The sequence below is a fragment of the Choristoneura fumiferana genome, chromosome 17 (assembly GCF_025370935.1).
Source record: "Choristoneura fumiferana chromosome 17, NRCan_CFum_1, whole genome shotgun sequence".
NCBI classification, from domain to species: domain Eukaryota; kingdom Metazoa; phylum Arthropoda; class Insecta; order Lepidoptera; family Tortricidae; genus Choristoneura; species Choristoneura fumiferana.
This window is the reverse complement of record NC_133488.1, coordinates 16,207,445-16,229,388: the sequence shown is the minus strand read 5'-3', so window position 1 is coordinate 16,229,388 and position 21,944 is coordinate 16,207,445. Positions and strand designations below refer to the sequence as shown.

Sequence of the window (21,944 nt, the reverse complement as noted above, 5' to 3'; positions counted from 1 at the left end):
TTATTTTTCACTTTGATGATAACCTAACAATATTACATAATAATTGTCACCATAGCTTTGTAACATAATCATCACAATACTTGGTAATCACGTGGTAATATAATAAAGTACGTATTATATCGAATTCATTGTGAAGTTCTCACGCGCGTTGATGTCTTTTGTACGGCGGCCGTCGGTACTCAGACAGATGAATTAAAAATGTCATTTTTATGTTTCACGTTTTGTTTACAATGCAATTGACATTTGTTTACAAGTTTTATTGTTATTTGCCAGTAAAAAGCGGGAACTTAGTATTTAAATACAACAATTTTGCTTGTTATTTGTAATCATTTTAAAACTTCATAATTATGCTGAATAGGCGACATAAAATATTTATCCTCTGAACCCATTTTACACACTAGTTTTACAATCTACTATTATAGTTAGTAAAGCTCTTAAATCATGTCACTTTTACATACCAAACATTTAAAAAAAATAAGTTTGTAAACATAAATATATTCGGTGTAATTTTTTGAGCTTCTTGATATTTATTTAGTTTAGTGTCACTTGCTCCCTATTTTATTAGTATCTGTTAAATTCCTATTATCTTATCTAACAGATATCTATCATACTATCTCTGTTCAATTTTTAAACTAAACCAGGACAGCATTACAGACATCTGCTACATAAAATAAAATTTGACAGAGACTAGTGTAACCGGACATCAAGTTTAATGCAGAGCTTTTAAAGGTATATCTTCTACACCGTATCATGCCATGATCGTAATAGGAACGTATCAGGAACGGAATGTCAAACGCATAGAAGACACGCGACGGCGACGGTTGGTTACGAAACGTGCTGGTGGGCATGCTCTCATACTTTTCAATACAAACTATTTTTGCCTTAAGATCGGTTTTTAACCCCCGGCGCAAAAAGAGGGGTGTTATAAGTTTGACCGCTATGTGTGTCTTTGTGTCTGTATGTCTGTGTGTCTGTATGTCTGTGTGTCTGTCTGTGGCACCGTAGCTCTTAAACGGGTGGACTGATTTAAATGCGGTTTTTTTATTTGAAAGCAGGTTTTCCAGTGATGGATCTTAGACATGTTTTATCAAAATCGGTTCAGCCGTTTCAAGATTATCAGCTCTTTTTTTCGCTGCGGTAGGAATCTTTGACGCATAATGGTATTTACTTTACTTTCAAACATATGTGGGACCTAAAATTTGAAACAGCCATGTATGCATATAACTATGCAAGATTATGGAATTCTCGGCCTGATGCTGCAGCCAGGATATCCCGAACACTAGTAGGTACACTCTTGAAAAAATAATAGCAGATATGTCGTGTTTGATTCATTTTGATCAGTATTTTTGGAGTATTTTTTATTTCTTATTTCAACTCCAAATTTTGTTACTTTTACGGTCATCCCGTAAAATCCACATCGAAAATACAAACTAAAACATAGATGCACAGAAAAACCAGAAAGCGACCAGCGCTGGGAATCGAACCCAGGTCCTCAGCACTCCGTGCTGCGTGCGCTATGCCGGTACACCAACGCCTGTTGAGGACCTGGCTTGGCTTTTCTGTGCATCTATATTTCAGTTTGTATTTTCGATGATATTTTTGCCTGGCACGTTGCTGTTACGGTCACGGGCATGGTATGATACGTTGTAATGTGTAGAGACTTTAAACATTAAAATATTTTTCCTCTTTCTCTTTAAGTTCACGTTGTAGTTATTTCGTTTACGCTTAGAAATTACTTGTAACAACTTCACTTACAAAAACCGAAAGCTTTCTTCTTTTATGATGTCAGGTAGGGCGAAGTTAAATTGTAATCCTTAAAGGTAAACCTTTGAAGGGTTCAAAGGGACACCGCTGTGGGTAATTGTCAATAGTAAATAAATAAAAAATACAATGAATATTTATAGTAGGCTTCATGGTCAGAGATAGTTGGAGATTTCTTTGTGGTAAAGGGTTTTTGCCAGTAGTATAAAGAGAGTATTTAGTGGCCTCAACTTTGTGGCGAGACCTACGCTATCTGAACCAGTGTAAAGTACTAAACAGAGAAAAATATAATAAACTCATTAGAATTATTACTTACTTATTTTAAACATAACTATTTCTGGTTACAATTTACGCTAAGATATATTCTTAGGAGATTACATTAAAGAGTTCACTAATACATTAAAGATTGCACTTAATTTATTAAAGAGTATAGTATATATATTTCATCCCCAATATTTCTTACTAAAATAGATCAAAATATGTCGGATACAAATGCAATCATAAAGTTTCCATTTAATAAAAAGCATAAATCTAATAATGAACTTTTAGTTCATTGATATGGACACCGCAAAGTAACGCCTGATTCAATAAATTATAAATCTAGTACATTATTTCTGCCATTAAATGCGAGCGCATTTGACAAAATTAACCTTTGCTTTCTATGCTGTAGTTTATACTCACAAAATTAGTAGTAATTTCTAAAACCAGTCATTAATTGCAGACTTTTAAATTTGCTTCGCATTGCCCAGTGGAGACTGTCCTTTATAGTGTAAAGTGAAACATGGTCAATCCGTATTGATAAACGTTTGTTAAGCTGATGTGAACTTAACATTCGTTTGACGTCACTCTGACATTTGACTTTACCAAATAGAGGCATAAAAAATTATGCTGCAGCAGGTTTATATACTTACTCTATGAATAAAGAATATAAATAAGTAACAAATAATAAACATTTCTCTATACAATAAAAAACCATAAAATCTTTCCAGGAACATCTGTTAGGTTGTTCTTTAGAAAAATATCATTAAACTCCGCTGATAATATTGTAAGCTCCTCAGCTTGTTTATTGTGAGTTATAAAAGTTTTAAGTGTTTAAAATGGATCTAAGTCATGGTGTGTTAGAAGAATGAACCACCCTTTGTAAATAGTCGGTTAGTTAAAGGTAAGTTAAGGATTAAAGCAGGTAGTGCCAGAAGGCTGCGGTAGGTTTGTGCAGATTTAACGTGCTATCTATTTACTTTACTTAAAAAAAGAGTATTCAATATCTAAAGTACCGTCCAGTACAAATGTATATTAATTTTCACATGTATGTTTACACAATCGGTCAATAAATTTACTAGCACATGGGATATTTTCTATCTAAGCTATGTTATGTGTTGCCAACATAGGCTGGCAAAGTGGCAACGCATAAGCAATTTTCTATTGTTGTAGATGTCAATGACTCGTGATACTTGCCATCCTTTTTAATCAAAAAATGTCTCATAAACGAGTATACCAACTTTACGAGTGTTTTAAACACTTTGCGAAAAAAAACATGTTTATCTGTTGGCTGTGTCTGTTGGTGTATTTTTAGCCATTGCCTATTGCACTTGATACAAACCTGACTCTGTGGTTTTATGATTCCAAAACTCTCACTGACAGAACTGATAGCTAAACTATATCTTACTAGCCGTTACCCGCGACTCCGTCCGCTTAAATTTCGGTTTTCACTATCCCACGGAAACTATGCAATTTTCCGGGATAAAAACTATCCTATGTCCTTCCCAGGGATTAAAATTATCTGTATACCGAGTTTCATCTAAATCAGTACAGCGGTTTAGACGTGATGAAGTAACAAACAAACAGACTTACAAACTTTCGCATTTATTATATTAGTAGGATTAATATCATCGTCATCTTGGTCTATACACTATTAATAGACACAGCCTCTTTTCGGAATGTGAGAGCTTGGCCTTATTAACATCGACTACATTTTACCTCAGGAAGTCTCGTAGGATGCGAACAAATAAAATTACACTTCAACTTTATAACCATTTAAGAATCTTTAGCAAAACTCAATGCAAATCACAGCCAATTGGTCACAGTTTCGCTTCACTCACAAAAAAAGCCCCTAATTCCTTACCTTTTCTTACCTTTTACCCCCCACATTAACCAAGTACTTGTTTGTTTGAAAAACCCCAAGTTCATAGCAAAATATCACTTATTTTGTAGTCAATAGCGTCTATGACAGAGGATCTTTCGTTGCCCAAGTATTTTAACTATCAGGAATTAAAACCTTATTTCTTTCCCTTGAGATGTCAAGTTTGTTTATTTGTTGCTGTGCGGGTTCCGTGCCCGGGGTTTCAATTGGATCCTTAAAGCTCCACTGTCTATACTTCGGTCACTAAAAACACAGTAAAAGCGCGAGAGAGAATATGATATGCGCTGTCTCGTTTGCACGTTTAAAGGTGTGGACATACTATTAAAACTATTTAAAACCCAACACCATGCCACGCTTGCGACACGCTATCAAACGCGTGTCAGTACAAATCAGTCCTATGTATTTAATATGGTCAGTTGCAAATAAAAACATGCGTCGGACGACGTTGCGTGGCGTCGCGTTTTAGCAGCATGTTTCCGCCTTTACTGCATCGTCTTCCGCCAATCTTTGTGTATACTTTAAGTTTTTCTATAATTTAATTTCAAAAGACAATTGACCTAACCTAACCTAATCCTACAGGTAGGTACTATACAAAGCTTGTTATAGATACTAGGTAACATATAAACCTATTTAACACCACACTCGGGACTTATCACGGTAAACACTCGAGTTAATAATCACCTCGACGTTTCGACCACATTACTGTGGAAATGGTCACGACGTTTTGACCAGGGATCGAATCCGGGACCACAACATTTGTAGTCACGTTCTCTAGCCACTGAATTAGGACTTAAACCGTAGGTTAATACGACTTTTATCAGTATCAGGTTGTAAGCCAAATGTCATCCACTGCCAAACAAAGACCTCATCCTCACCCATAGAACGCCTCAATGACTGTTACTGTGCCACCCGCATCCATTGAACTCATTCAACCTTTACTAGCCCACCTAGTGGAGGGCTTACCCACAACACATTTTCCGGTATTCCGGAAAGGTAATAAAAAAATGTTTTTATTACAAATTAACGAGAAAAAAGAGAATTGCGGGCAACCGGTGGAGTGGATGCAAGTGGCGTGTTGTCGTTCATTGTGGCGTTCTAAGGGGAAGCCTTTGCTTAGCAGTGGACGTCTTCCGGCCGATGATGATGATGAACTACAAAACACGTTTTTTTTTGGGCCTCATTTGCTCGATTTGGTACTTATGGTAATTGTATAATGATACCGAACCGTTCTAGAGTAAGTCCGACTCGCACTTCACCACTTTTTTTTTTCAAACAAAATTGCACTGCTGCGCCTATTTCCAAGAAAGGCCATACCTGACCATTAAAAAAAAGGCAGGTACGTCTGTCTAGTGAATAGTCAGGAAGCGGTGACAATGGGTCTTGAAGGCTATTGTGGCGTTTTGGACAAAGTAAGTGCGCTGGCGCACTTCGGGCCCCAATTGAAATGTTGTGAGTCGTGTAATAAGGGTGCATATGAGGTCGCGGACTGAAAGATAGCGGGTAGCGGAGCGGCTCTGACGGTGATAATGATGACATATGCAGCAATATAGTTAACAGTTTTTCGCGTAAAAACATGAACTGCAACTTTAACCTAAACTAGACACAGTTCAACAAACAATCGTTGAACTATAAAAAATGGCGCATTATTTAAAATTCAAACATGAGTTCAAGAGCGAACATAAATCTTATTTAACGAGGAGCGTCACTGAAATATAAATAAAACTCAACACAAAACAGTTTAGCATCAATATGTATACTTTGAACCCATACGAATATAAATAGGGTTGTCAATAAATCAGGTATTTTGTAAATTCTCTATTTTTTTGCCACAGCACTTGTTAGGAGCTGTTAATATTTTCTCGCGATATTTTTAAAGGTTGAAACAGAAATCAAAATCATTTTTGCAAAATATAAAACTAAATCCGTTTTTGGCAGCCATTTACCTGAAAACCCTGTACCAACAGTGTATATGCCAATCAAATAAAAATAAGGGCTACTTAAGTTTCAATGGTAACTGAAAAAAATAAAACATTTGTTTCTTTATTTCAATGCGCTCACAAGTGAGTTAGACAAAGTTTATAATTTCTAACTAACTTACATGTAACTTACACATAATGCAACAAAAAGTATTTGATATTCAATAAATAAAACACTATTTTAGTCAAGCAATGTTAGAAGCAATCATACTTATTTATATTTCAATTTTATCCATGAAACTCAAGTAGGCAGTTTTTTTTTTGTGGTTAGGTGTATAAATACGACGGCAAATTCAACATAATATCGCTGTCTGTTAATAAAGATTCTGTATTTGTTCTGATTTAATATTAATATTTGACTGTTTATTGATAGGTATGAAGCCTTGAGATTTGAATTAAGTTGATTATTATTTTTATTTTTTCATCATGTGGAAACCCTATCTCGGTAGAATGTCAAAAATTCGTCGCGAGCTCAAGTTCACGGGCCGGGTCAGGGGTGACGCGGGTCGTGAGACGCGCGGGTCGCTCAACAACTCGAGCCAAAGGTTGGGGACCCCTGGCTTTTGAGAACGCTGGGATTGTTTACGAAGACTAAAGTCTGCTGGTATTAGATGTGTGGTGAATACAGAGTGAATTTACGGGAAGTTTGTGGAAAAAAATCGATTATGACATGAAAATCTTTACTCGCTTCCCGTCGTTCGTACGCTTTTTTATTTCTTAAATATGCGATGAATTTAAATATAACACCTCATTTAAACCAGCAGTTAGAAAAAAAAACATGGAAGGCATATATATCGTCACTAACACTTTTAAAAAATCCCGTATCTCAAAAATCGGTAATTCTTTAGTGAACTTTATGAACATTAACTCAAGATTCCATTTCGTTAACGTATTGATTTGAGATACGAGATTTTTTCACAGTAGTGACGATATTTAATATTATAGATACTACCTATGTTATGTTAGCAACGCGTCCCGGTATCACGCGTGTATTGTTTTTGGAAAATGGAGCTGAAACTCAAGAAGTGCTTCTGATTAGATTAATAAGAGAAGCCGGATCGGGTCGGGTCGCTAGTTACTAATACAATGGTATAGTTTTGTCACACAATGGATATTTTCCATACTGTTTGTAACTACCAATGTCAAGGTGCCCAGTCTAATGTTTTGATAGTCATTTAGAGCGTTTAGAATTTGAATAATTTTAATAAAATATAAGCGTAAAATATAAACATTGTTTGTTTGAACTTTCTTTGTCATGGGCAGACTGACAAAAATCCTAATTTACAACTCTACTTTTGTCACCAAGGGTAAGCAATCTGGCGAAGTTTATTTTCATAAAAAACGAGTAACAGAAGTCAAAATGCAAATGAAATCGTAAAAATGGACAGTTAACACAACAATGTGTCGGATTTATTAGACTATTTTACATTTTATTTATAAACTTGCTTTGATTTATTAGGCTTTTCAAGGATATGGATATATTATGTTTTTGTAGCATGAATTTAACTCCTTTCATTATTTTTCTTTTCATTATTTATTATAATACCTGGAAACGAGCAATTTTTGTATATTTATTTAATTGTTTGTTTTAAGGACCTCGGAAACAGATTTAATGAGTTCGATCAAATTTGCTAAGATAAACGTATGAGTGCTCATCACTGTCCCAATAGTTGGCATCTTTAATCTTATGCCATTAGCAATAGAGGTGGCAGCAGGGTGTCGTCTATTGGGCATTAGCGCGTCGAACACTCGGACGATTACCTTATTTGGAGGGTTTTTGGAGGCGAATAATCAATCTAGCTTGGTCTTATCTCTGGTAAAAAAACATCCTTCCGAGATCTTATTCGCGGAAAACTCAGTCGCCCAGAGGCCGTATTGCCTAACGTTCTGACGCTCGTGATTGCAATCAAATGACAGATTTCGCATACAAAAACTGTCATTTGATTGCGATCGCGAGCGGTCATGACTTGATTATTAGGCATTTAAAAAAATATTCGCCGATTGTCTGTACGTTTCTGTTTGTTGTAGGTATACTCGTAATAGCTTCTTAACCTTAAAAACTAATTTTATTTATTTTTAGATCTAAAGTAGATAAACGACAACCATTTTATCTTGCTCATCTGCACACGTGCACGACAGCTATCTACACATTGACGCCGCTTATACATAAATCGACACGTTACTCAAACACCGGACAAAAACGCGTTTCGGATTCTTTACAAGATCATTCTCAAAGCTACACCGAGCACCGTTCCCAAATAAAACGCATGACCTACCAGTAAACATTCAAAGAAACCCTGAACTACCTACACTTCCTATCTCAATAAATAATAATATTGAGTTTGTATAAATAACAATACGTTGCTTATAACTTGGCCCGGCGTTGGAGTATGGTAGTTACGCTACTGCAGGTTAATTGTAGATTCAGACGACCCCGCGACCTCACCGGAATCTTAACTAAGCCTTTTGGCAGCCTCTTTAGAGCCTCCAGTTTTTTACTGTACATATTTATGGTCTTAGTTTTAGAATCGATCGAATCGGAATGCTGTGTCGATCCGTGTGTGGCATTTTAAAATTGAAATTTAGCAATTCCGTAGAAACCACTTAAAGATAGAGTGGACATTTCAGAAGCACTGGATATACAGCATTTTTTTAAATAACCCTGGCAGTTTTCGCGTTTTGATTTGATAGCTAAGGCTTGAATGTCAATGATATATAATTTAGATGATAATGCAGGTACATGCGACAGAAAATATAATTAGCAAAAAGGTTTTTAGATATAAAAAACAAAAACATTACGTTGCTAATAATATGAATACATTCTGTTCAAAGAAAGTTAATTTTCAATATATAGTAGTTAAAATAAAATTAAAGAGTAATATTGTCAAAATAAAGTTAAGATTTATTATCTTCCACTAATTAGTCCTAAATAGGTCATTATACTTTGTCTCTTTTAAAATTGAATAGTTTTTAATTCCAGCGATTATCAAACCTAACGTCGTTTCATTGTAAATGCTAAACCAGTTAATGCGGAATTAAATTAATTGTGTAAACTATAAATTAGGTATAAAATGGCGATTTTGCCTAATGTGTTAATGTGCGTGGGATCAGATACTAATTTATGATTCTATTTTTGATAAAAACTAGACTTTTCTGCATTAATTGTAGCGGTCAATGACCAAACAAACAAATTACTTTATCTTTTTTTTTATTCAACTGGATGGCAAACGAGCAAGTGGGTCTCCTGATGATAAAAGATCACCACCGCCCATAGGCACCTGCAGCGCCAGGGGGATTGCAGATGCGTCGCCAACCTAGAGGCCTAAGACGGGATACATCAAGTGCCAGTAATTTCACCGGCTGCTTACTCTCCACGCCGAAACACAACAGTGCAAGCACTACTGTTTCACGGCAGGATTAGCGAGCAAGATGGTGGTAGCAATCCGGGCGGACCTTACACAAGGTCCTACCACCTGCAAAAGCGAATTGCGAATTGGACTAATACACTAGGTTTTAAAATAACAGGACAGTAAAATAAATATGCAGGAACCTATTTTCTATACTTATAAAAGAATAACGTGACTGATAGATAAGAATAACGCACAGCCTAAACCTTGCTAGAGACTTGAAATTTGGCTTACATATTTAATGAATATCGTAGATGTGCAACTGGCCAGTGACTCAAATTGGAAATCAATTTTGTTGTTATCCAAACTACAACCGTCCATTATGTATTTCTATTACCTACTAGTCTTAACCCGCAAGATCACTGTCGCAAACCGCTCAAAACGTAGCAAATCTGGTAGTCGAATTGAAATTTCGAGATTTTACTAATTGCCATTGAAATTCCCAAAAATCAAATCGTGGTCTTTACATACTTGATATGACGAACACCCGTTTTAGCGGTCTAAATGTTGCTATTTTATTTTACATTGATCCCGTATCATGCCAAACCAGCCATTTTTTTGTTTAAAAGATTACGAAACACATGAGCACGCATTCACCGACAAACTTTCGTACTTAAAATATTTTTAGGGGCAATACTGTTCCCCGAACGTAATAACATGCGTAAAATAATTCGTGGTCAAACAAATTAAATTAGTATTCTATACTCTCGTATGTTATGTACCGTTCACATTTCTTACACAGCCTTTAAAACCGGGTATTAGTAAACTGTCAAATCACGACCGAAACCTGTCGTCATCGCACTTCCACTGAAGAGGTCGTTCGGAGTCGGTAAGAGGTCGTGAAGAGGTCACCTCTCACAATGTTTTCCTACCGAACAAACGTTTGCCTCGGAGTGACCTGCAAGTTTCTCAGAAGTGTTAACTGTTGAACGTTTTGAACAAATATTGTTAAATAATGGTTTATGTGCTTTACCCCCACCTGGTGTTGTAGACAGTACCTATTTTAGGAGAAAACTGTTTTTTGTTTGTACTCCTTCTGCTTAGGAAGGCTCTATTTTCGTCATCATGTTTTTATTTCGTATTTACCTCTGTAACTTCGATGAATGTGGTCTAACTTTGAAATCTATTTTCAAAAGAATTTTACATTAATTTTATAAGAATCGATTCAATAATTATATTGTCATTCACATTTAAAGAAAACAGTTATGTTTATAAATTGCTGACAACTTTGTCCTTGTTGACATACCATTACAAATCTCACAGTAAAAATTTACTCGTGTTGAAAATATACATACCTAACTAGCTCTAGCCCACGACTTCATCCGCGTAGAATTCGTTTATCACTTTCTCGCGGGAACTAGGCAATTTTCCGGGATAAAAGCTATCCTATGTATTTTGTTTCTCAGTCAATCAATCATGTCAATCAGCCAATCTACATTGGGGTAAAGTAATTTTTAGAGCTGTGAGTCGCGTGTAATTTCTGCTGCATTTGATCTCGTACAAAAGTTCAGTTTGTATCACACTGTAACTCAAAATGACTTATACATTGTATAAAACCAAAATTCTTCATCATCATGTCAACCGAAAGACGTGCTGAACATAGGCCTCCCCAAGGCTCTCTACTCAGGCCGGTCTTGTGCTTTCTGCATTCACCGCGTTCCCGCGATCTTAACCAGGTCGTCACTCCATCTTGCTGGGGACCTACCGACAGCTCGTCTCCCGGTCCGCGGACGCCATTCGAGAACCTTCTGCCATCGGCCATAAGTCCTGCGAGAAATGTGCCCCGCCCACTGCCACTTCAGTTTCGCAATTCTTCGAGCTATGTCGGTAACCTTAGTTCTACTGCGGATATCATAATTTCTGATTCTATCCCGCAGAGAAAGCCCGAGTTTAGCCCTCTCCATAGCCCTCTGAGTCATTTTGAGCTTCCGCATGAGGCCCATCATTAGCGCCCTCGTCTCAGATCCGTATGTCATCACTGGCAACACACACTGGCCAAAGACTTTTGACTACAAATACTGCAGTAATTTAGACAAGAAGACACTGCGACGCTTCTCGAGCACTGCCCAGCCGAGTCGGAAACCAAAATTATGTGAGCTAAAAAACGCGATTTACAACTCAAAAATGTCGCTCGGCTGGCTACACACTTATAGGCAAAGGCAACGATAACGGGCGCGAACATTTCATCGCTGTCAAAAGTCATCTCGCACAACCGGCCTTTAGGTCTCGTCTGCGGGTTTTGCTTAGGGTTACCTCACACGGAATTCTGATGATTCTCTTTAATCTTCAAAAGAGAAAAAAGTGACACATTCAAGCACTTGAGTTGTATAATTAGCGCCACTCGAAATTTAAAAAAAGAAAAATTGCAGTGTATTTTTGCATTTACATCTGAATGTGTGAGTGTGGAATCTGTGAAGCAATTCAATAGTGTGTGTGAAGTTGCCGATCCGCACTAGGCTCACGGGGGTACTACAACACACTGGGAAGTATGCGTTCAGTCAGCAAAAAAACTTTTCAACCCTATTCATTTCCGAATGTAATTGTTAAAAATTTAAAAATATATTAATATCCAAAAACAACCCGCGATTCCCTTTAAAAATGGCCTTCCTCAAGCACTTTTGGTACATACGCTCGCCAGCCCTGGCCATATGGCCATACACCACCAGCGCACCTGTTGTTGATCCAGCGCTGCGCAAACAGTTGTTGTTTGCGCTGCAACCACCTGCGAGCTGCGCGTGAGTCGCACGTGTTTTTTTAGAGGGAATCCTGATTTATATTGATGATCGAGTTGGTTTCAGAGTTTGTTGGATAGTTTCAGTGGTTACAGGACCTGACTACGAAGCTTGAGGCCATGATTTGATCCTCGGTCGGGAGGGCTTATATTATGTATGAAATAATATGTTTTTTTTTTCTATTCTTGGTGTATACATAAATGCCTGGTTCAGAGTTTCCATTATACTGCCTACATTGCCTCTCTGTGTTGCAATTAATAGGTACCTGTCTCTGGATTAACTAACTAAAGTTTTCCTTGTAAATACCAGTTTATACCTACATAAAAATACTAAAGTTCATTTTACTCCACTCAGTGCTGCGTAAGACCTAGTATGATTCTAGCATTATATGAGTATGAATATTCCTCCCACTACCCAGCAAGAATTACATAACAATGTCCCTCTAGATCTGTGAATTAAATAATTTTGTCATGAGGAAACGCTTACAGCCACAATTTGCATCAGTTGCGAATGCAAGATTTATAGCCCCTCGACTGAGGTAACTCATGAGTATCAACCTTGGATAATGCGTCTAGAATAATGTAGAGTAGAAAGTGCCTTGGTGCAACGTAATATGTGGTGACAATATTCATAACTTTACGCCGATAACATCAACTGCCAAAAGAGAATAAGAATATTTTTGCGCTGGTATTATATTCTTGCGCGTAAATCATGTTAAATAATGTTAAATCAGGTTCAGTCTAAGGGCAAAGCGGCTGGAACTGAAAGGAAATCCAATCATTAGAAGTTGGTAAAATTCGACTTTGCCTTGAAAAAATCAAACTTTTAAGTCAACGCAATCAAAAATCATTAATTAAACAAAGTGATTCCATACAAATTGACGTGCACTGAAAACCTATAAGGTTCCAGTTGTCCTAGAAACTTGAAATTTGGTGTGAAGGTAGCTTTTATAACACAACCAACTAGAAAAGTCTGAAAATCTTGATTTTTTATGCGTATCTGTAAATATCAATGATCATTATAATCTGACCCCACACTGCGTACGTTTTGTTTAGGAGCATTGCTTTGCTTACACTGGATGTATTAAATCACTCGGAATAAGCGGGAAATATCTTCAACACACGATTCCCGTTTACATACCCATAAATGTGTACGGAACCCTCGGTTCGCGAGTCCGACTCGCACTTGCCCGGTTTTTTTTTAAGTAAGCAACACTAGCTAGTTCTATGTAAATCTTGTGCCCAAGAGTCGTATTAGAAGCTGATATTCGACAATATGTCCCCGGAACCATGGGGGGTCATGCCCACGCGCAGACAAATATTGTCGCGTGTTCGTGTACTAGTACAAGATGACTGGCAGTTGTCTGAGATTACTCACAGAAATATGTTTTCGGGAAAGAAATGCTTGAGTGGAGCAAAATTAGATTTACTTAGGTGTCTCTTTTATAAAGTTACGTTCATTTGCAAGTTAAATTTCGCTCACTTTTAGAGATTGGGTAGTATCCGATCGAACATTCGGTTTCGGTTTCGGTTTCGGCGAGTATCGGCATTAAATTGGAGTTTCCAATTAGTGAAAACCAAGACTAGGTTCGAAGGCTTTCGTGCGGCGTTCGGAAGCAATCGGTGTTCTGGAGTGACGGAGCCACTCGATGTATTGTTATTCTAAATTCATCATATAAAATAGATAAGTATTTTTTTAGAGCCAGAAAACTATTTTTTTAATAAAAACTTTTAGTGACACAAACACTTATTTAAAAAGCTAAAAATAAACGCAAGCTTAAAATTACACGCTAGGGTCACCCTCGATTTCGGTTTCGGCCAAAACGGAAACAAAAACCGAAATTTAGTTTCGATTGCAAATAAAACATTCAGTCGAACACTATCAGATCGTCTTGAAAGTTGGGACAGATATCTAGTTTGGATAGCAATGCAAGTACAGTCAACAAACACGTAAACAAAAAAAAACTCTGGCTATATATAGGAATCTTAATCACACCTTAAAAGAATCCTAGATGTGGCTAAACATATGACGTCTTTGTAAATGCCCATCCATTCCAGATTGCAAGTTAGTCAGATTGTAACGTTAAAGGAAGGCAGATGCAAGCAGGGAATTTTAATCCTTAGCTGACTGAGTAGTGACCGATGAGCGAAAATGCTTTGTCTGATTTTAGGAATGTTGACAATATAACGGTAAAAACCCTCGTCTTCTTTTGACAAACGATTGCTTCAGAAATTATTAAATAGTTTTCATATTTTTTCGTCTTTGACCAAATAATAATATGGAGTAGATATATCTAAATTAAAATGCTGCTTATAAATACAAGCAAATACAGTTCATTAATTATAAAAAACTAGTTATTAACACTAAGCCACAACAACAAATTAAAATGTCATGAAAAGTTACATCATCATTATCATATCAACCCTACCGCCTACTGTTAGATATAGACATACTTAGGCTTAAAATATACGTACGTACCTAATAAAAAAATTCATTTTACTTTGTACTTGAGCCCAAGCTTAAAGTTAACGAAAAGAGAGTTAAAATTATGATCGACTGTACAACAACTACCAGAGTTCACCGTCGCTCTTCTGTTTACTAATCGTCTGAGAGAGGTCGGGTCGGGTAATCGATTTGTTTATGAATCGGTTTCAAACAAACCTCTTGTCAAGTTAACTGTTTGCTTTGACTCCGACCTTTTTTGAACTAAGAAATTTTCAGAAGGAATCAGAGGCCATATTGTTTAACTTATTTGAATTATAATCGTGTTCTTCTTTCTTTTTTGTCGAACGGCTTAGGCTGACGAGGGAAAGAGCTAGAAAATGCGATCGCGAGTGTCCGCATTTTAGACAATACGGCCACAGTTTCTTCTGCAATTAATGTTTATTGGAAGCTACTTACTCCTATAAGTATAAGTATCGCTGTATAACGAGGAAATACGGCCAGCCTTCTGGGCACCTTGCCCATTGACGGCGATTCAGGCCAAATTTTCTACCTATAGTTTAATTATCTTTTATTATGTTTGTTTTTAATAAAAAGACTTATTCCTTAAAAAACTGGATATATAAATTTTACGAAGAGTGATATTTTTAAAAACATCAACTCAAAAGTATTAGTTTTTCTGTGCAACATAAGCTGCACGTAAAAGAAACGTTGTTAAGGAACGCTTCACGCTGAACAAGTACCAGGATAACAGACTGTCTTTAGAAATGAAGCCAAATTAAAATATAATAAATCGGGCATACACTTCTTTTTACCTGACTGCCCGAAGGAGGGTTATTATACAAGTTTCTACATAAACCGCAAAAAAATCGAATCTGTCTTTCAATAAACATTTTATCGTGTAATAATCACTGACACATCCGTGACCTAGCACACCTTTCAAATAACTAAACTATCTCGATGTTTCGGCCACATTGTGGCGGCCGCGGTCACTAGTAGATTGTGGTTAGGATTATGAGTGAAAATCAGCTATATTTTTAAACATTGTCTACATATGTTTGCAGCTTCGGCTGAAACTCAGACCAAGGCTGAAGATTTGCCCCAGGTTTCGATCGTACACTGACAAGAACACAAACACTAACTTTATTCACCACGAACTTTCCACTCAAACAGTTTGACAGCTTTCGCCTGTTCATTAAATCAGTATCACGCACAGTTGACGTATTTGTGAACGGTACCTATCACTTCGGCTATTCTGGTCAGGTGCCGCTGCCAACGGTACTGCTTGACGATGCTTGTGACCTGCGGGGTCAAGGTAGACGCGGACGCGGAATTTCTACCTGAGCCGAGTACTATGCAATTATATTTATTTCCACATTAAACGTATTATTACAGTTACCCTGTGCTATCGAGTAGCAAGAAAATTAGAAGAAAGAGAATAACAGAACACAGCAATCTGAGTGGCGACCTGGTTAAGTGTGAGCAGCATATATAAATGACTATATTATGTTATGACAGATAGCACGGATTTTTCAGGCTATAAATAATATATGTATATTCTTCTAAGGGAATTTTGGTAGTTTCATCTGCATCTCATGTATTTTTATCATTTTTTTCCTTTCTACCAGATAATATGACAAACTATGAACCCATTGGTCATGAGTCATTTGAAATAGTTTACTATGTCCATATCTTGCAATTGTGTGAATAATAACGAAATGAAAATAGACATATGCTGTACATGTTTTAGCTATTTCGTCTTCTACAATAAGGATCAGGAAAAAAAATAACGCGAAAATAAATTAAAAGGTGCTCATGTCATAAGTGCCTTATACCATCTTATATATGCGTCTCATACACAGTGATCGTCTACTTTCAACGTAGGTAATTAACATTTTACGTGATTCACGTACTAAGCAAGCTGCTTGTGCCTTAAACCACACAACACATTAAGGTTTCAAAGTCTTAGACAATGTGGATGTAAAACCAAACGTTGTAGAGGTAAATATGAAGTTGAAAAGGTTAATTGTCCTTTGCTTACTTCGAAATAGATTGTACTTGTAACGGGACACAATAATATTGTTTTTAGATAAAAGGTACAATACATTCTTTATCAGCGGCTTCGCTCGCATACATTCTTTGATCCAGAATATTTTTAAATTCCCCTGGGATACCGAGAGGTTTTGACGCTAAATTGTAATTTCGGTATCGGCAGAAAATCTGCCGAAACTCGAACGGAAATTGAAACTAGATTCAAATTTCGAATTGTGCAGTGTTTGGGAACAATAGGGGTCATGAAGTGGCTCCACCACCTGCGCATCTGTTAGTTTTGTAAATTGTTATTCCACATCAAATATAATAGTTACTTTTTTATAGCTGTCAAACTATCAATTCATCCAATAATCGCTTCTATTAAGTACTTCAAATTACCTACTTTATATTTAAGCCATGGTAACCTAGTGCTTTGACTTATGACCTCTCAAGTAGAGGTTCGTGTGTTCAAATCCGGGCTCTCAGGCACCTCTGAGTTTTTCGAAACTGATGTGCTAAATTATATTTGAAACTTATAACGAGCTTACAGTAAAGCAAAACTTAGTTAGGAAACCTGCACAACCCCGTGAAACAATTCATTGGTATCTGTGAAGTGCCCAATCCACACTACACCGGCTTTGGTACAACAGCCCAAGCCCTTTCATTCTCAGAGAAGCCCTAAGATCAGCAAAGGGACGTATATAAATAGGCTGGGGTGAATTTATATTTTTAAAAGCTAAAGTTACTCGTAACGCTGGGTTAAAAAATATGAACTCGAATAGGAAAAACCCTCGATAATATTTTAGGTTTCCATTTTGGCCGAAATTGAAACCAAAACCGAAATTTCGGTTTTGGTGTCGTTTGGTTGCATGCAAGCACTAGTTTCGCCCAAACTCTTTGTCGTATACAGTCAACCTGCTACCAAATCACTCGTAGCGCATACGGCAAGAGTTAACGGTTCGCATTTCCTCTCATTAAAAACCCCGATGACCCAAACGCTTTCGGCGATCATCGTTCATCATCGGACCTCTGATCGCTTCCGTCAACAAATATTTGATTTCAAATTTAGAAGTCTGCCAAGTTATGTTTGCTGCTGAGAAAGGCGCCACTTGTCTTTGAGTGATGAAAAATTATACGCGGTTCTGTTAGCTTTGATTTTCGCCACCGGAAATAATAACTTGGTGGAAGTGTAACTTGCTTTTATGGGTGACTTTTCGCATGGGAACTTTTGAGAGTATACTTAAATATATGAGAAATTTAAAACGAAATCATTTTTACAAGCAGGTTTATGCCAACCGTTGATTTTATGCGCAATAAAATTGCAATCTAAAATGGAACTATAATAAATTCTTAGACCGAATTTTTTTTTCAATTAAAATAACAGTTTTCTTAGTTTTTAGTGTTGTCAGACGACACTAATTAAGTATGGCCAGTATGTGTTTATTTCATAGAAAGAAAATAAAGCCATGTAGTCTTACTTTGAGAAATAAGTAATAGGAAAAAATCATGATCCTTTGCACTACTATAGGTTATGATAATTTGCATAACACACCTACGTAAACGAATTTATTTTTTCGTATTTAAAACTCCATATATCATATCAGACATTACTATTAGTCAAATCTGATTATCTGATACACTAAATATACCAAATGGCCATATCAAATATTTGTCCCATAGAATTTATAAAAGATGAACGCATTATCACGTAGGCGATGCCACACAAAGGTATCATTATAGCTCCAAAAACGTCAATTGGGTATAATACCCCATAACATATACATACCTACGACGTCATACTATACTTGGTCATTCAATACATTGTTGTCAAAAGCAAGTCGGTTTTAATGGGAGGTCTTATAACAGAGGTATGAAAAGGCTCTATATGACCAGTAGCTTCTAAACGCCTTTGTAAGTTTGTGTATTATGTCATTAATCTTGTTATGTTAATGTGATTTGATGTTGTGTCACACATATATCACAAAGAAATTTAATGTCTGTTTAATTTCTATTAATGGATTGTCAACTTTTTTTATATCAATATTATATTTTTAAATTACTGTCCACAACCTGAAAAAGACTTTCACATCAAACTAACATTATCAATGCAAAATTATCTATATAACCATCTGTTACGATTTGAACCATTGTAACCATTGATCCAAATTTAATAAATTTTGTTAAATAAATACCTGGATACTGAACACAATATAATCAGCTATTGCTGAATTCTACGCAGATGAATTCATAAGAAGCAACAAACAAATTAACAAAATGTAAAATCTTTTCACTTTCACCGACACACAGTGAAAATAATCCTAGCTAATAAAAACTTAAAATAAAAGATACTCGTATGTTTGTTCTACATTGTAGAATCTACAAAACTTTTGACTGTCAGAACAGTCATATAAAACCGTATAAGCGACATCAAAGTAGCCGCTGTAAAAGGTACAATTAATTATGTGCTCAGCTTGACAAGCGAGCTTGTTCTCACGTATATCACGAGGGATGGCGGTAACTCGGCTAAAATTATCGCCGAGGAATATAATATATTCTATATTATAGCCGAGCTACAACCTTTTACCTTGCTACTCCGCTTTTACAAGTAGCGGAATAACAAGGTTCTAATGTTGTGGCTTTATTCAAAGACCTCCACAAAGTAACACCTAAATTTATTAATTAAATATACCCGAGTATGTATACACTTTCGCCCTAGCGCAGATTTTGTTGTTTCTTATACATAAAGCTTATTAATTAAGCTTATTTTTTTAATTTTCTAACCAAAACGCATGTGTAAAATTTCACAAATCTTGAATTGAAAAATTGAATAACATAGCTCCCTTTTGATACATATAACATGAGATTATTTTGCACGGGGAATATTATGTAGATATCCCCCAAGCTTGATATATTTGATATAACGCGGTAACAAGTCTTCAACAAAAAATACGTAATGCAATATTCTCAATTAAAATTATGCGAGACTACATCAATTTTAATGCTTTGAGAAATTTCTCATTAAATTAAATTAAATTTCTCATTAAATTTACCATTAAGATGTACCTTAATGGCAATTTAATTTCATTAATTATATTTTTTGTTCGGATTAATCAAATTCATAGATAAACTTTTTCATGAAATTCAAATAATAAAATTACTGTTCAATCTGTTTTAACTTTATACTTTTTACAGACATTTTGTTTTATCATGTGACTGTTATTATTATTTCTATTTAGGTGTACCTGATATGCATGAATTTTATTAATTTGTTATAATCTATTCATGCTTTAGTTAAGTTTGGATAAGTGCAATATATTTCAATAGAAATACATATTGCTAATATTGCTATGCCCTTAAACAGGGTTGGACTTAGACCTAAGGAGACATGTACAAAGTGCAATGATGAAATAAATTAAAATGAAAAAAATAAAAATAAAATAACAGTAAGAAGCATTACACATATTTGCTACATGACATACAACGTGAGCTTTTTTCACTTAACGTTTTTACAGAAAAAATAAATAAAAATAGATAAATTTACAGTCACAACAAGTAACGTACTCGTAACTAAACATCATCTTCGCCGAAATATGTTCTAATTTTTTTGATGTTTTTCGGCCAATCAAGCACATCACTAACCCGCCGTTTAATTTAATAAGCGACACCGCAGATATGTTGCTGGCAAAAACTAGGAAAATACTTATTAATTACTTTAATAAACAATTTGAAGGTGGCAAGGTAAATGTCGCAGTAAAAATAAGTATATTGTCAAAGACTGTAGAGGAAGTGTACTGGTCTCACTGGTATTTATTAATTGAAAGTTTTATGTCAAATCTAGTTTGTATCGTCTAATGTCATGGTTAAATTGTTTTATCTAAAGTGGCTGATTAAAAACCTTGCACTGCTAAATGATAATGGAGGACAAGACTACTTTAGGTATTTTTTAGACTAAGTACTTTTGAGCTTTTGCCCATGGCGTTTATTGCCTTTAGATTCTGAAATTGAATTCAAAATCGAGTATTTAAGGAATTGCCAAAAACTACAACCTAGTTTTAGTAATGTTTCAGTAAACATAGCCAAGCAAAATTTCATACTCATAAAGACTTAGCGGCTAAGATTTGTGGATTACACATTCGTGAACCACTTTCGTTGGATCATAGGGATATAAAGTAGCGTACCTAACGCCAAATCAAATCTGAGTTATCTGAACACATACGTAATTTAGAATTCTTATCAAAAATTTTGTGACGTCAATTTTATATTTGCTACCAAAAAATGTAGCACTTCAACTATTTAAATCACAAAAATAAATTCGCTTTGTAAGAAACTGCGAGAAAAAAAAAACAAATAACTTGGTTCATTCGATAAAGTCACCGTTTAAACAAATATTTTATCACGATTAATTTCGACGCGTCTTCTTGAATTATTAACGTTTTACCGACTGCGGTGTTAAAAGCGCGTGCCAAAATGTCACAAATTCTTGTGGTTGTCCCATTTGTCACCAATGTACACGGACTTTTACTATAATCACACTCGCCGGCTGATTCTTTGATGCAATACAAATGTTTAAGAAACATAAGGGCTCTTACACATGGCTTTCTTCATTCGCCGATGTGCAACAACCGTGTGAAACGCCCTTTTGTGTTAGTTTATAGGTATTGGTTGATTTAACTTAACATCTTGTGCTTAATGGCTTAACTCTAATTCGCGCCAAATATTAGTTACATTTTTATTTGGTTCATAAAATGTTTTATTTGAGAAACAAGTCTAGTATGCAGTTTTGACATCCTTTCCCGCATACAAGAAGTTGATTCGGGGATTTTATATAAGTATGCCCCTTCGTAATACCTACTGAAGTTAAGTGTGTTCTGGTTTTGCTGTGCTGTAATTTTTTATTTTGTGCACTTTTGTTTCTTTTATTTAATAAGTATTTTATAATAATCTAGGGTTATGTAGCAATGGACAAATTTTAACATATCTCTGTGGCCTCTTTGTAAAGTTAACATTTGATTTTGATTTAATCTACTAAGGACAACTCCAAAAACAATTGAACTATCACTTTCCAACTAATTTTAGACATACCTATTACGTGTGGCAACTCATGCTGAGTGGAGGCCTTTTTGGTGTCCTGTCGTGTCACCACGTAATTTAGTTTCTATTGTTAGTTATAGTGATTTAGTCTTATTACGGTGGTGGTACTGATGGAACCAAATAAATCCTTCTTTCTTTCTTTCTATTATTTCAAGCTAAGCTAGTTTGTTCACTTTGTGTGCGAAAACACACGATATTTAAACACTTTTAATTTCACGTTTCAGTCCGGGGTCAATTCTTAAATCACCATTTCACTTTATCGCTCGGCAGTGTCGCGTTGTACATTAATCCCGCTAGATGGTGTTCGCGATTGCAAAGAATCACCGGCGACAAACGTGCCGCGATTTTATCGGTCGTACCGTGA

The 21,944-nt window shown here is 35.8% G+C and overlaps 1 protein-coding gene across 3 annotated transcripts in view; it reads left to right on the top strand.

Annotated features, from left to right (window-relative positions):
• Positions 1 to 21,944, top strand: part of LOC141436897 (uncharacterized) — a 225,516-nt gene that overhangs the window by 110,248 nt on the left and 93,324 nt on the right. The gene's annotated exons all lie outside the window — the stretch shown is intronic.